Here is a 14,640-nt window from a genome sequence, read left to right on the forward strand (position 1 = left end):
TTAGTTTAGAATAGATGACATGTTGAAGAGATGACCTCCCCATGCTCACATTTCTAATAATTAATTTCCAAATATATTAATAATGAAATAAACCCTACTTGTACTAAATTTTGTATTAATATACTATTGTTAGTAACTTATTTAGAATTATTGCAACTGCACTTAAATACATTTTATTGTCTACAATTATGAGTTATATTAATTGTAAGTTGCTCCTCATGGTGCTATGAGTCACTTTGATATTTTTCTGTATTTTTCCAAGCAATGATATACTTGACATGACATCACAACTTTTTTAATAATCTAAAAGAAAGTCATAATAAAATTATTAGAACTTAGCAAATCTTTGATCATTTTTTTTTTCATTCAGTTCACTAGGTATTACTCATTTTTGTCTTCCAAGAGTTCTTGAAACATTTTTCATCAGTTAAAACTATCCTATGAGAGTCTCTTTGTCATTAAGATTTTCAAATTTGTTGGCATAGGTGCTTATATAACATGTTCTTATGCTTCTTAATTTCTAATTCATCTGTTAAAATATTACCTTTCATTCTAATGTGGTATATTTCTGGTTTTGTGCTATATTTCTTAATTAAAACAGCATGTTATTTACCTATATAATTATGTTCTTTATTATCCCACAGAATGTTTCAATTTATTTTTTAAATAAATTGTCTTTTCAAATGTCTTTTCATTTTCAAATGCCTTTTTTAAATATACTGAGTCATTTTTCCTACTGCCCTTATGCGTGTTGTGTTACTTTACAGAAGATGAGCTTTCTGATATTTGTTAATGAACATTAAAAATATTTGAAGCTGTACATTTCCTTCTGAACATAATTTTGAATACATTAAACAAAATTTGATAAAACATTCTATTGTTCTTGCATAGAAACTAAAGTATTTCTCCTCATTTAGTTTAGTTATTCTAAATCTCTCTTAACTTATCATATTCTTTAAAGTTTTAGTATTACTTTCCAATAATTTGTTTGAGTGACTGACATCAGAGTCTTGTATGTTTATTTTCATATTTTTTATAATATTTCAGTGTTTAATTTGTGGTCTAAACTGTGATTTCTTAAAAAGTAACAATTTCACCTGATCTTAAAGAGATGTACTCTTTGTTGTAGGATATATATTTCTGTCTATGTACTTTTTATTGTATTTTATTAATTATTGTATTCTATGCCTAAGGATGCATGATTTAAAAACGTTTTTTTATTTTCTAGTTTTAATAAATTAATTTCCATTTAAGCTAATTTTCCATTAAAATCTGACGGTTTATGTCAATTTAGCTTTGCATTCATAATAGGCTTTATCTTACACAGTTGAGAAAAAATTTTCATGCATAGTTTTATATTCATTGTAGGATTATTATTGGTTTTTAATGAAAAATTCATCTCTTTATCCAGCATAATTTCAACTTTAAAATACATGATGAATTTGGTCTTATTTTTATCGTACTGCTTTATGATTAAAAAAATCTTACACTTTACTGAGGCCTTTCACTTACCACATATATTAAACTATTAAAAATTACTAGTCTTTTTAAAAATATATAACCTTTAAAAATAGAATTGTAAAGACTATTTCAAAATAGAATTATAATACTAATTTCTAAAGATAGAAAAATCTTGAAAAAATAATTGTTTTTCATTTCAGGTATGTCACCTTAGTCTTTTATTTCATTTTGAGGTTTTAGATGTAGATTGCCCATAATGAGATATATGTGTGTGTCTGTATGTGTGTGTATGTATAATATTTCATTTGAGGTTTTAGATTGCCCATAATGAGTTACATATATATATATATATATATAAATTATTCTTCCAAGAATATCTTTAATAATTCTTGACATGTCAACTTTGTTATCAAAATGTAATAATGATATTTAATGTATTTCTAAAACTCAAGATTAGGCTTTATATATCATGACTATCCTATTATTTTTCAAATTTCTTTGCTAGTTGGGATTATTAATCATTTTTGAGTTTAAAATCTTGTGATTATAGTATCTTTCCTTGCATATCTAAGAAAGACTATTTATTGTGTGCATATTTATTTCATCAGTCTCCCTCCTTAAACTTCTATAAATATTGATCTAGGTGTGTTTGTTCATTTGTCAGTTGGGTTTTGATCTGTTTGTTTTTGATATTTTGTATTTGTCAGGAGCAATCTAATTAGGGTCAAGCTTGGGTTTGGTTAGTGAAGTTTGCATTTGGCTTTGTAGAAACTTTGCATTTGACTTTTTAGAAACTTTAATCCCAAAAAGGAAGATGTCCATTTTACCTAAACCAATTGAGCTTTCCATTTGGGCAATGTTTTACCTATTATATACTTACTATATTTCTTCACATTTTTCTCTGAATTTGCCTATTTTTCATAGGTTGGATGTCATTTCTTCTAATATATTCTTTCTAGTCATTTTGAATTGGTGGAGACTATTTCAGTCTCATCCCTTATATGATTCAGTGCCCTGGAGGGTCACTTCTGATGTGTAAAATTTCTATTACCGACCTTCCTTTGGAACAGTTTCTCAACCCCACCACTGTTGGCACTTGATCACATGGTTGAAAGCAACTGTACTGTGCTTATTTAGACACATCCCTGGTCTGTACTTACTTGATGTGAATAGTAGCCTTGAAGTCATGACTATCAAAAATGTCCCCAGATATTATCTGGGGGGAAAATGTAGACAAAAATAACCCTCTGATGAGAAACACTTCTTTAAAGTTTAAAAGTATTTTGTATGTTTCCTTCTCTTCATATCTGTCTTCACGTGAATCTTTGCTTTCTTTATAATTTTCTGTTCTTGTTTCATTTATGCCATTACTACTTATCTGTTTTCTTGTTTATTACCCAGTCAGTATTATAATGGTGGACATTTCTTGGGATCCAATATTTCTTTTCAGAAAGTAGTAAGAAGACATGATCAATCTATAATTCTTAATTTTTGTATAATATATTCAGGAGAACCACAGAATTAACTGCTTCAAGGTTTTTCCAGACGTGATTACCATTTTCTATTATTAATGAGAAGAAACCAGATAATACCTGTCAAGTGGTAGATGTCCTGTTTTTCCTACCTCAAGCTACCCTTAGCTCCCTCAGTACAATCACAGGTTGCATAATTTTGATTTCCTTCCTTGTCCTCTCTTTCTGCCTCTTCCTCTCACATTTCCTTTCTCATCCTTCTTTTTTGTGTATTCAGGAGATGGTGACAGGAGGTACAATACTACTATATGATAAGTGATAAGAATACTTATTGATTACTGCATATGGTATCCTGGGCTAACTATTCCATATGTACTGCCTCAAATCTTTACAACATTCTGTAATAGGTACTGTTACTATTCCTATTTCAAAGATGAGAAATTAATATTCATATGGACTAAATAAAGCACCTTAGTGAAAAAGGGATCATCAGATGCCATATTCTGGGTCCTTGGCCAGATTTTCTATGATTGTATTGTACTTTGGTATCTGCAAAAGACTTATTTAGGCTAAGAAAATAGTAATTGTGATTGGCATAGGGTGGCTGAGGACTAGTGGTTCTTAGTTTTCTACTTACATAGTCTTCCCTACCTTGAGCAAGGAATGGGCAATTCAATGAGGCAAAGGTTTTTGTTACCACTTTCCTGTCTGAATGAATGTTTGAGTATAGTGGCAGAACATATACAAAACATGATTTTTTTTCCCAGTCCAAACTTATTATTCTCATAATTACTAAATATAATTATTGCCATAGTTTAACCTGAGTGCTCTTTTGTTTACAAATTTTAAGGATTTATAAGATTTTTCTGAAATATATAACTTTGTTGTATTTTCATGGGCTCTTGGAAGAGCTTAGCATATATGTTAGCTTACAAGTAGAAATTGAGTATTTTCAGAATGGTTGGAAAAGTTATTCAAAATTAATCTTTTTGAGTACTAATAAATGTTAGTGGTCCATAAAATAAATCCATGCATTATACTTATGCATTGAATTGTGATTAAATTTTACTGAATGCTCTATTTAATAAAACATTAAATGATTTTTGAAAGAGCCTAGAAAAATATAAGATTGTTGCTTATAATCTGGTTGGGAAATTAATTCTGGCATCTGAGACTCACATTATCAGGGCAGCCCTTATATCCTACTTTGGGTTAAGAGTTATAAATACACAAGGACAAATGAATGAAAATTCTCAACTCCTCATCCTTTCATGTTCTATTTAAAATTTTCTCTTATTTTTAACAAAGTACTCAACTTGTAAGAATAATTTCTTCAAGTTTGCATCCATGCAGTAGACTTACATTTTTTTCAGAGAATAAAATCTTACACATAATAGACATAAAGGAAACTGTAGTGGGATGAAGGATCAATTGAATCCAAATCGTGGAAAACCAATTTTTCATTCTATGGCACAGAGTTAAAATCAGGGCATATCTCTGCATGGAGCTTCCTGACAGGATAGAAACAACAACGGAAGCTCAAACGGGGCACCAGTTTGCTTATACGCAGAAATTGTGTTCAGTTCCATTTGGTCTCCAGGATATCCAGAGTCCTTTTCCTCTTATTCATGGCTAATGAAACCTTGGCTTTGTTTGGGATAGAAGCATGTTCAGTCCAGCCTGTAGGTTAAAATACATCTATGTTTATCTTAAATGGTCATATAACAAGCACATTTCTGGTCAATGAGACCTATGGAACAATCACTGGGAGTCATTTCTGGAAAAATGTTTCTTTTCTAATGCTGATTAAAAAGACAGATTCTATTAGCAAAGTCATTGCCCTTACTTTCATCTCTTCTGTTCCATAGGTCTGGTGCTTGTGCAGCCATTTGTATCCACGAGGAGAAAAATAGGAAGATCAGAGGCATCACTAAGGATGATGGAGTAAGAGGAAGGTAAGTCTTGGTTTCCATTCTAAGTAATTAAACAAACTCTACACCTCAAACTTCTTATTTCTTGTTATGTGACAATAACAAACTCCCATGTTCAAGTCCTGCCTGTCAAATTTATACCACTTGCAACAAGGTAAGTCCCTAATTTTATAATTTTAGCAATCACTTCTTTGTGTTATGTGTTAGTATTGAAATTTGGTATTCACCTCTACATAAAAATTGGAATATTAAGAAATTTTAAGAGAATTTCAGTTATTTTGTAGGATAGTATACTCATGGAATGTTTATCCTATAAAGAAAGCATCCCTCTTCATCCTACAGTCAATTCTTATTATTCATGGTGATTATGTTTCATGAAATTACCCAGGAACACTGAATTAGTGAGCCATAAACCAGTGCCCTAGAAGAACTTAATGGATGGATAGAAGATGATAGATAGACAGACAGACAGACAGCTACTCTAGATTATAGTCTTAAATCTTAAGCAATTCATTTGGGTGTATTCAATTTTCTTTTATTTTTAATATGTATTTTATACCTACAAGAACTGGGGTACAGGCCAGAGGTGTGGGGGTAAGAGGATTCACCAGAGACAGAATAGGGAGCAGAACAGGCAGATCTATTGAAATACATTGCTGAGGGGAGCAGTGGGCGAGACAAGAGAGGTCTGCTTGCCATATTAGCTCCCTGGCCAGGGATCAAATTCATGCTGCAGTGGCTGGTGATTGCTTCATTGTGCTAAGACTTAACTCCTGTGCCACCAGGGAGGTCCCAATTTTCTTTATTTTAGAGCAGACTAAATGGGGTTCATGAGTTTTAAGTGCATTGTCTGAGGCTGCCCCACTGACAGGTGCAGGTTGGAATAAAATTCCATCTAACCGAACCCAGAGCTGGAGTTTCTTGCACCACATTGCACCATCCCTGACTTTTCTACCCTGTGTTCATTTCTCTCTGAGAGCTGAAACAAGAAGGCAGAGATTCTCCTAGACTGACCTCAGCTGGGAACATGATAGGAGGCAGACTAAGGAACTCAATTTTTTTTTAAAGATTTATTTTGTTTATACAAGAACTGGTGTACAGGCCAGCTGTGCGAGAGGGTGAGAGGATTCACCAGAGACAGAGCAGGGAACAGAACAGGCAGACTGACGAAATACACGGCTGAGGGGAGCAGCGGGCGAGACAGGAGAGGTCTGCTCACCATGTGGGTTGCTCTGAGGCTGGTGGGGATCGAATCAGCACTGCAGAGGCTGTGGACAGCTTCACAGCACTGCAGTAAACCATCTGTGCCATCAGGGAGGCCCCAGGACTCAATATTTTTACTGCTCCCTGCATGCCCTCAAATGACTGAACTGCAAGTATTGATCTGGGGGTTTAAGTCAATTGTAGTGAGTAGGGGAAATGTGAATACAAAACCTTCAAATAATTAAGATCCTCTGTAACTGGTCTTTGTTCTTTTCTGAGTAAAATACCCATTCTGTCTACTCTGAAAACAGCTTTTGCTATGAAAGTATAAGTTGCCATTTAACCTCTGATTCTCTTCTCACATGTTTTCTTGCATTTTAGCCTATGGGCATGGACACATAAACACAGATGTATACACACATGCAGTCACCAAAGAACATATTGTACTCTCCAATGCTTAAAAGTGCTATTCAATTATTTACTAGCCTGGCACACAAAGCAGCAAACAGCCAATATCATCTATGCTAAAATACAGTGAAAATGAAGAAATGTAGTGGATGTTTAGGACTTGGCGGGGGAAGTGAATAGAGAGTGGCTGCAAATGGGCAGGAATGCATTTTTGGGGGGTGATGATGGAAATGTTCTTCTATTAGATTGTAATGACAGTTGTACCAGGCTAGAACTATACTAAACATTATTGGATCGCACTTTCGATGGGTGCATTATATACTATGTAAATTACGCCTCAATTAATCTGTTGACAAAAACAAAGTGATGCATCAGCTACACATGTGTGAGCCTGCAGAACAATAGGGGCCCTATCATCCCAGCTCAAGAATTCTCACTCACAGAGGATTTTCTATGTACAGTTGCCATGTCCTTGTTCAGCTTTATTATTCACCTGTCACAAGAAAGCTGCACAGCTCTGTGTGCTGGCATGTCTATTAACTTGTCAGCAAATGAAAAGGGTGAAGGGTTTTCATCTCTGTAGATGAATTGGAACAGGTGCAGAGTGTCTCCAAGATTGCTAATTAAAACTACTATGGACTAGTATTTATTTTATATGAAAAAAAGAGTTTTACATGTGTTTGAAAATTGTATGGAAATACAGCTTTTTAAAATTTGACTATAGGATTAAGGTTTAGTTACGTTTTCTATCACATCATGAATGGAGCCCTGGCTTGAACGTTTCTCACTTTTGCATTAATCTACTGGTATGTTTTATGTTCTACATACCTGTACAGCAAATGTAAACTCTATTTGTTAGCAAGAGGGTATGAGTTCATTTGGGCATGAATCCATGATTTAAATATGTACCATTTATATTCAATTCCAGAGAATGACACTATTCTAAATTTATACATAATTTTGGAGAGCTAAAGTTCTTGCCCTTCCAAATTCTGCATTTTTCTTTGTAGCTCAGGGAAAGGGGAATGAGATGCATGAAGAAAGAATCGGAAAACTTGATCAGTGTATATTATACATTCTTATAAAATAAGACTGAATCTGAGTATAAGAAAACTTGTATTGAAAAACTTATGAAATTCTGAGCAAGTCAGTAAGCCCATTCTTTCCTGAGATACCTAATCTCTTGGCCTTCCTCAAATATCACTTCTTTCCCCAGCTTCTGGAGATCTTTCCAGCTAGAATCATTATTTCCTGTTCTGTGCACTTTGAGGGTATTTTATTGACAGATAGAAGGTGGTGTAGAGAAGGCAGGGGGTTGAGAACAGTGTAGCATTGTGATGGGAGTCTGTGTTTTGAAGTCAGAATCAGAGTATCAGGGATGGAAGCCCAGGTTGGTCACTCACTAGTTTGGTCACATGGAGCAAGATCCCTTAAATCCCTGGTCCAGAAACATTGAGTGACGATGGTACTCAATTCATTTAGATTTGTTGTGAGGATTCAGTGAGAGAAGCCAAACAAGATGCTTTCAGCAGTGTAGGGGAGGAAGGAATTGCTCCCGAAATGAGGGCCGTTGATATTATTTTTTAAGATTTATTTATTTTTATACAAGAATTAGGGTATAGGCCAGAGGCGTGGGAGGGTGACAGGATTCACCAGAGACAGAGTGGGGAGCAAAACAGGCAGACAGACCGAAATACACTGCTGAGGGGAGCAGCGGGCGAGTCAGGAGAGGTCTGCCGCGCCATGTGGGAATCTCCCTGGCCGGCCGGGTATCGAACTCGTGCTGCAGAGGCTGCGGACAGCTTCACCGCATTGTGCTCAACCTGCTGTGCCACCGGGGAGACCCTCGTTGATATTATTTATTAGGAAAGTATTGTAACCTAGTAAGATTAATTTGAAGCAAAAGGAGAATTGGGTTGAGTCCTTACTCTACTTTGTGATCTAGGAAACTCAATTAAGTATTTTGCGCATCAATTCCCTCATCTATATATAACATTACCCAGCTCAGATAGGGGTGATAAAGAGAGGGGAATGGAGTGTGTGTGCATGTTTTATCAGTGATAAAGTGCATTATTGGGTAAAAATGCAGTACTATAAAAACAACATATAATTTGTAGTCAGTAAGAACTGGTTTTAAATCATGGCATCATCATTCACTAACTCAGTAAATTATCACTGTGCATCAGTTTCCTCACATTAATGATTGTAAGATTGTCATTGTAAGCATCGATAGTTTAGGGACTGGCTCCACCACCACTGAGTGGATTGAGCAGGAATTGGATTGCACAATTGCATTGCTTACCACACTTGGTTTTATACATACGCCCACCTGAGCTTGCGGACTCAAAAATTATAGAGGCTCTGGTCTGCACACGCCAGGGCCTCTTGCACACACCCTCACAATAGAGGACAATTGCAGCCGAAGTCCTGAGTTGCTGAACACCTTCGGGCTTTAAAGAGAAAACCGGGAGATTTTGGAGATAGGATTCCTTTGACATACTTGCGGTTTTGTGCAGAAAGGAAATGAATCAACAAACATAAAAGTACTTTGACAATTTCAAAGCCCTTTAATATAAACATTTTATTGTACAGTGACTTTTCCCATGTCAGGAACCTTCACTCCTGCCCGTTATCTGCCTTAGCGTGCACTCTTCTTTAACGTGGCCAACAGCTAGAATGGCATATGGTGACATAAATGGAATCCCCTGGCATTGTGTGGGCCATGGCAGGAATGAGTTTGAAACCTCCTCCTTCATCCTGAAGGAAGAATTGTATCCATGGTCCATCTGTGGGCTTCACCAGCCAGCAGCTTTTACAGGCTCTTGCAGTTAAGATGAACAGCAACAATCCTTCTTGTTCCTCAGCCCCAGTACTTAAGCAGGAGAAGGTAAATGATCATCTCTTGCCTGAAAGGGCCCCTCCCTGGCTCGCTAGATCCTGCCTGGTGCCTGCCTGTACTTTGTTGACTCAGGAAGTAGCATGAAATGTGGGAAGGAAGATCAGGGGGCTTGAGTATAGATTTTTGGATGGAGGAAAAAAATGCAAATCCTATGCCAATCAGAAAAAAAAAAAAAAATCTAGTCTTTCTACATAATTGCCATAGCACCAGTTAACAGTTGAGTGGTCTTGACCAACAGTGGACAATTCAGAGGCCACACAGTTCAGTTCAACACAGAGTAAACACTGGTGGTCTCCTTTAGGTAGCTAGATCAATTCCGCTTGCCTTTCTGACAGCTGCCTCGCTATTTGCAGTCCTTCCAAAGCCACGGCCATGCCACATCTACCAGTTAACCACAGCCCCAGCCCCTGGCGCTCAGCTAAAATTGAAAACAAGTGGAACACTCATTAAACAGTAGCAGAAATAGTTTAGTGCAGGGCCTCTTTGTGCTGATGCCGCGGTCCAGCCAATTTGACTGCTGGCTGATGTTCATAGAATTAAACAATGGAGTAAGAGTCAAAAGCAAGAAAAGAAAAAATGCAAGAGAGAAGACAAAACTGCTGTACTTAGTAATATCTGAAAATTATTCAATCAATTAATTTGAAGTGGTCATGCCACGTCTTGCTGGAAGAAGAGATGTGGACCATTTTGAAAGTCTTGCTTATTTGTACCCCCAGGAAGCAGCCTTAGAACTATTCCCTGATCCACCTCTGAGCAGCTGGCCAGACCCAGGGAGTTTTAAACAGAAAACATTCATTTCCCCCACCTTCTGGCTTATTTTTTCTGTGTCCTCTTCTTGCTCTCAATCTCAGGCAGAAGGAAACCAGGTTCTGGGTAGCACTGTGAAAGACAAAGGAGTTTCCGCAGCTCACAGCAGATTCCATCGAGGAAACAGCACAGACTTCAGGTGCTGGGGGCGGCCATCTGTAGCTCTTGAGGCAATGAGCTGGGCTGAGCACGAGTACTTTCTGGCCGCTCTGCTTCCAGCTGGAAAGACCACTGAGGAAGCCCGGCTCACAGCACTTTCTGCAAAATTGCCTTTATTCAGCCCATCTGGTGTTTTCCAGCGATGGAGAGCTGCCTGAAATGTCCCAGAAAGTGAGCAAAGGGCTGCCAGGGTTCCCCCCGAGAGACACGGGGGACTTATTCTTTCCAGGTTAATAAATGAAGGAATGCTTGGCTCACCGCTGCCGCTTGCAGGTGACCTAGTCTGGGGCAGGATCCTGGGCTCAGGCGCAGGGCTGGGCACCATGGGGGGGGGGGTTGTCACAGGTGTTCTAGGAGAAGCTGGAAAACACAGGCTGCTTCTGAAGTAGGCAAAGACCTAACTCTGCTCGATGAGGTCACAAAACAAAACACAGCAACTCAGAACAAAAAACGTGGATGTCATCAGACTGAAATGAAATAGAAATCCAAGAGGTTGCAAGAGAAAGAAAACTACTCACGTCCTGGGGGCTGGGAAGAAAATGTGAAGAGGAGCTGAGGAGAAAAAGGAGCGTGAGGTCTTACTTTCAGCGTCTCGGGGTCTTCCTCACCTGCCTGCTGCTTATCAAGGCAGGTGGCAGCGAAGCCCGTGTGCTCTTGGTGTGCGTTTTCATCTTGCTCCGTGTGTTCCGGTGGAATCGAAGCCTCCTGGGGAGCGCGGACAACACCCCTTCCTTCTGTCCGTCCTTGTCTCCAGACCTGTCATTATTCCTCTTTCCCCACATGTTGGGTCCTTTTCACATTTTCTCAGAAATGATTCTCTTCAGACCTGCTAAATGAAGAGAGATGACAGAGCACACAAAATCTAAACCCTTTCAAATGACTTTTTTTGAAAATCCTTAATACCAGACAGGGTCCTTCTGGATTAATGTATGTGTGATATCACCACCGTGCATTCAGGTGTTCTTACCTATGAGACCCCAGGAAGGGTGAGGACTGGGGAAATTTCTGTATTACTAAGTTTATACATTTTCAGGAATTAATATCTATTTTTCTTTTTAGTGAATAGTTTCTATAGAACTTTCTTCCCTAAAGACTTAGGATGTCTTACAAAAAAGACCTTATTAAAAGGCAGAGATAATTAGAAAAAACTTTGGGAGAAGGGTTTACCTAAACAAATATCTGAACTATTACAGCAACAGTGCATTGCATTGAGCTTCCTGGTGGCCAAAACAAAATATAGGCTGTTTAATTATTCACAGTTGAGGGAGAAAAGTGTAATCGTCAATCAAGGGAGACATAATTTTTTTTAAATAATAAATTTTATTTTTATATTCCACCATACAATTGCAAACCCCCCATTCTGACCCCAATCCCTCCCCTCCCAGCCCCCACCCCCAAAAAGTGTCTCTGGTTCATAGTTTTTTGTTGATTTTGATTTTCACTTTCTTATAGTTATTCATTTTCCTGGTCCCTTATTTAAGTTTTCTAGATTCCTGCTATGAGTGAGACCATCCGGTATTTTTCTTTTTCTTTCTGGCTTATTTTGCTGAGCATGATCCCTTCCAGCGCCATCCATGTTGCTGCAAATTGCATGTGTTTATCTTTTTTGAATGCTGAGTAATATTCCATGGTGTATATGGACCACATCTCCTTGATCCAGTCATCTATTTTTGGGCATTTGGGTTGTTTCCAAAGCTTAGCTATTGTAAACAGTGCTGCTATAAACATAGGGGTGCAGGTGTTCTTTGGAATGGATGTTTCTGTGTCCTTTGGGTAAAGACCTAGGAGTGGAATTGCTGGATCATATGGAAGCTCTATGTTTAGTAGGTCCAGAAATCTCCACACAGCTTTCCACAGTGGTTGGACCAGTTTGCACTCCCACCAACAATGCAGGAGAGTTCCTTTTTCTCCACACCCTCGCCAACATTTGTTGTTGCTAGTTTTTTTAATATGTGCCATTCTCACTGGTGTGAGATGGTATCTCATGGTAGTTTTGATTTGCATTTCCCTGATGACAAGTGATGTTGAACATTTTTTCATACGCCTGTTGGCCATTTGCATTTCCTCTTCAGAGAAGTTTCTTTTTAGCTCTTCTGCCCATTTTTTGACTGGGTTATTTTCTTTGTTGTTGCTGAGTCTCATCAGCTCTTTGCAGATTTTTGTGATCAGTCCTTTATCATTAGTGTTGTATGCAAAAATGTTCTCCCAGTTGGTGGGGTTTCTCTTTACTTTTGCTATTGTCTCTTTTGCTGTGCAGAAGCTCTTTAATTTGATGTAGTTCCAGCTGTTTATCTTTGCTTTCACTATCACTGCTTTGGGTGATGTGTCGGTAAAGAAAGGGAGACATAATTTTCCAGAAATTTTTGTTAAATGAGCATAGGAAGGGAACATATTCGTGGAGATCATTTGTGTGTGTGACATTGAGAGCTGCCTAATCACTTCACACCTGGGTCCTCCCCTGGTGGTGCAGCGGTTGAGCGCTGGGTTGCGAGGCTGCCCGCAGACTCTGCAGCACCAGTTCGATTCCGGCCACCAGCGAGGGTCCCACCAAAAAAAAAAAAAAAAAAAAAAAAGTGTTCGGGTGGAGTAAAGTTATGTCATAATGAGCACGGGAGGGTTGTGAAGTACGCCTGTTCTTTCTGATTCAAAGGGTAAAATGGAAGGGGATGAGTCCTAAGGAATATAATTGAAATTAACCTTCCCCTTCCATATGCCTGCTAATATCTGCTTGCACAGCAGGGAGAAGTGGAGGGAAGGTAGTCTTCTCTGAGGAAAGTCCTTCAGTCCCTCAATAGTGCGGGCAGGATTTTAGAAGCTATCTGCATTAGTTTTCTTAGCATACATTCAAAGGTAATCCATTTCCTTTATCCCTCTGCCCATGAAGGGTGGATGAGTCTTCTAATTTCTAGCTCATTGCCTTGGTTACTGGGGGGAAAAAAAATTCTGAGCTGGACATTTCCAGTTTGACTCAAAAAGCTTTAAAGAATCAAAGAGTTCAAGAGCAGGTTTTTTTTTTTTCTTTCTTTAAACTGTCCTTTGAGGTATATTCTCTTTGTATTCATGGCTTCAGAGTATTTGGTGATGCTCTGTGGCAGGCTTTCTCTAAAACTTTACAATCCCCATCCTGGAGTGTGGAACATTAGAGTGAAAGATGTGACAATAGACGCCCAGGCTAAAATTTGAAAATGGCTGGTATTTGTTGATATTACTAAAGGCCAAGAAAATGTAATTTCACCAACACACCCTATGAAACTGGTACTAATATTGCCCTATTTCACAGATGAGTCAGCTAAGAAGAGAGGAAGTGATTTTCTCATGTGTCATGTACCAAATAAATGATATAATACACTTTGGATATAGTCATGAATCACCCCCCAATGATTATTAGATGAAATTTGGGCTACCCAGCATATTACAGTCTATCCTCTTCAAGATTTCACTCCACATGGAACCTATTTGGGATAGCACTTTACAGAAAAGTCAAGGACCTTGCCAAACCTGAGACCATTTTCTGAGAAGACCCACACTGATCATCAGAGAAAGGCGGGCCTTGTGCATGGAGCTCATTTCTCCACCTGGGGACGGCTGTGTTCAATTCTGGATGTTAGAGGAACAGCGATCTTGAAGCCCTGGGTAGGCTGTGCTCTCTCCCTCCCAGCTCCCCTCCTATTAAAAGATCGCAACCGTAGTGCTATCTCATAGTTTCCTGGGAGGGGGAGATTGAATGTTTTCTTAGAGGGGAAACTTTAGAAAGTATCCAGCACCAAGAAAGTTCTCAATAAGTTAAAGTGATCACTAGTTTTAATATTCCTCTCCCTGAAATTCTTCCACTTGTCACCATCTTTGTCACCACCTTCTCGTTCTCTGACTGTGTTTTCAGACAGATCAGTGAGAACAGTAACACCTGAGGCAATATCAAAGATAACCTTTTTTCCAGGGGTCACAGACTGCAAACCTTTACCATGCTGTGAAGGAAAACTCTGTGGTTCTCTAGGCATCACTGTGTCTTCAGGTTCACAGTGTCTGCATGAGGGAAAATCTCTCTCTCTCTCTCTCTCTCTCTCTCTCTCTCTCTCTCTCTCTCTCTCACTCACACACACACACACATACACTCTCTTTTTCCTCCTCCTCTCAAACAGCACTGAACTTCCTAGCAATTTTTTTTTCTTTCCACATCATAGTCTCTTTAGTCTTTGTTTATGTTTCTCAATTTCAATTCTTTTTTAATATCCAAAAGAACAGGTTTATTATAAAAGGGAAAGAAGAGTAAAGGATGCTTGCACAGACACAAATGGGCAGA

At 38.2% G+C, this 14,640-nt stretch overlaps 1 long non-coding RNA gene across 1 annotated transcript in view; it reads right to left on the minus strand.

The window, feature by feature from the left end:
• Positions 1-10,967: 10,967 nt before the first annotated feature.
• The window catches only part of LOC129146857 (uncharacterized), a 195,928-nt gene continuing 192,255 nt past the window's right edge, over positions 10,968-14,640 (minus strand). The window contains exon 5 of the long non-coding RNA XR_008554141.1: positions 10,968-11,169. This is a non-coding gene — a long non-coding RNA (uncharacterized LOC129146857). The remainder of the gene's footprint in view (positions 11,170-14,640) is intronic.

The sequence above is a fragment of the Talpa occidentalis genome, unplaced genomic scaffold, assembly GCF_014898055.3.
Source record: "Talpa occidentalis isolate TD23 unplaced genomic scaffold, MPIMG_talOcc4v2.1 talOcc4.5, whole genome shotgun sequence".
NCBI lineage: Eukaryota > Metazoa > Chordata > Mammalia > Eulipotyphla > Talpidae > Talpa > Talpa occidentalis.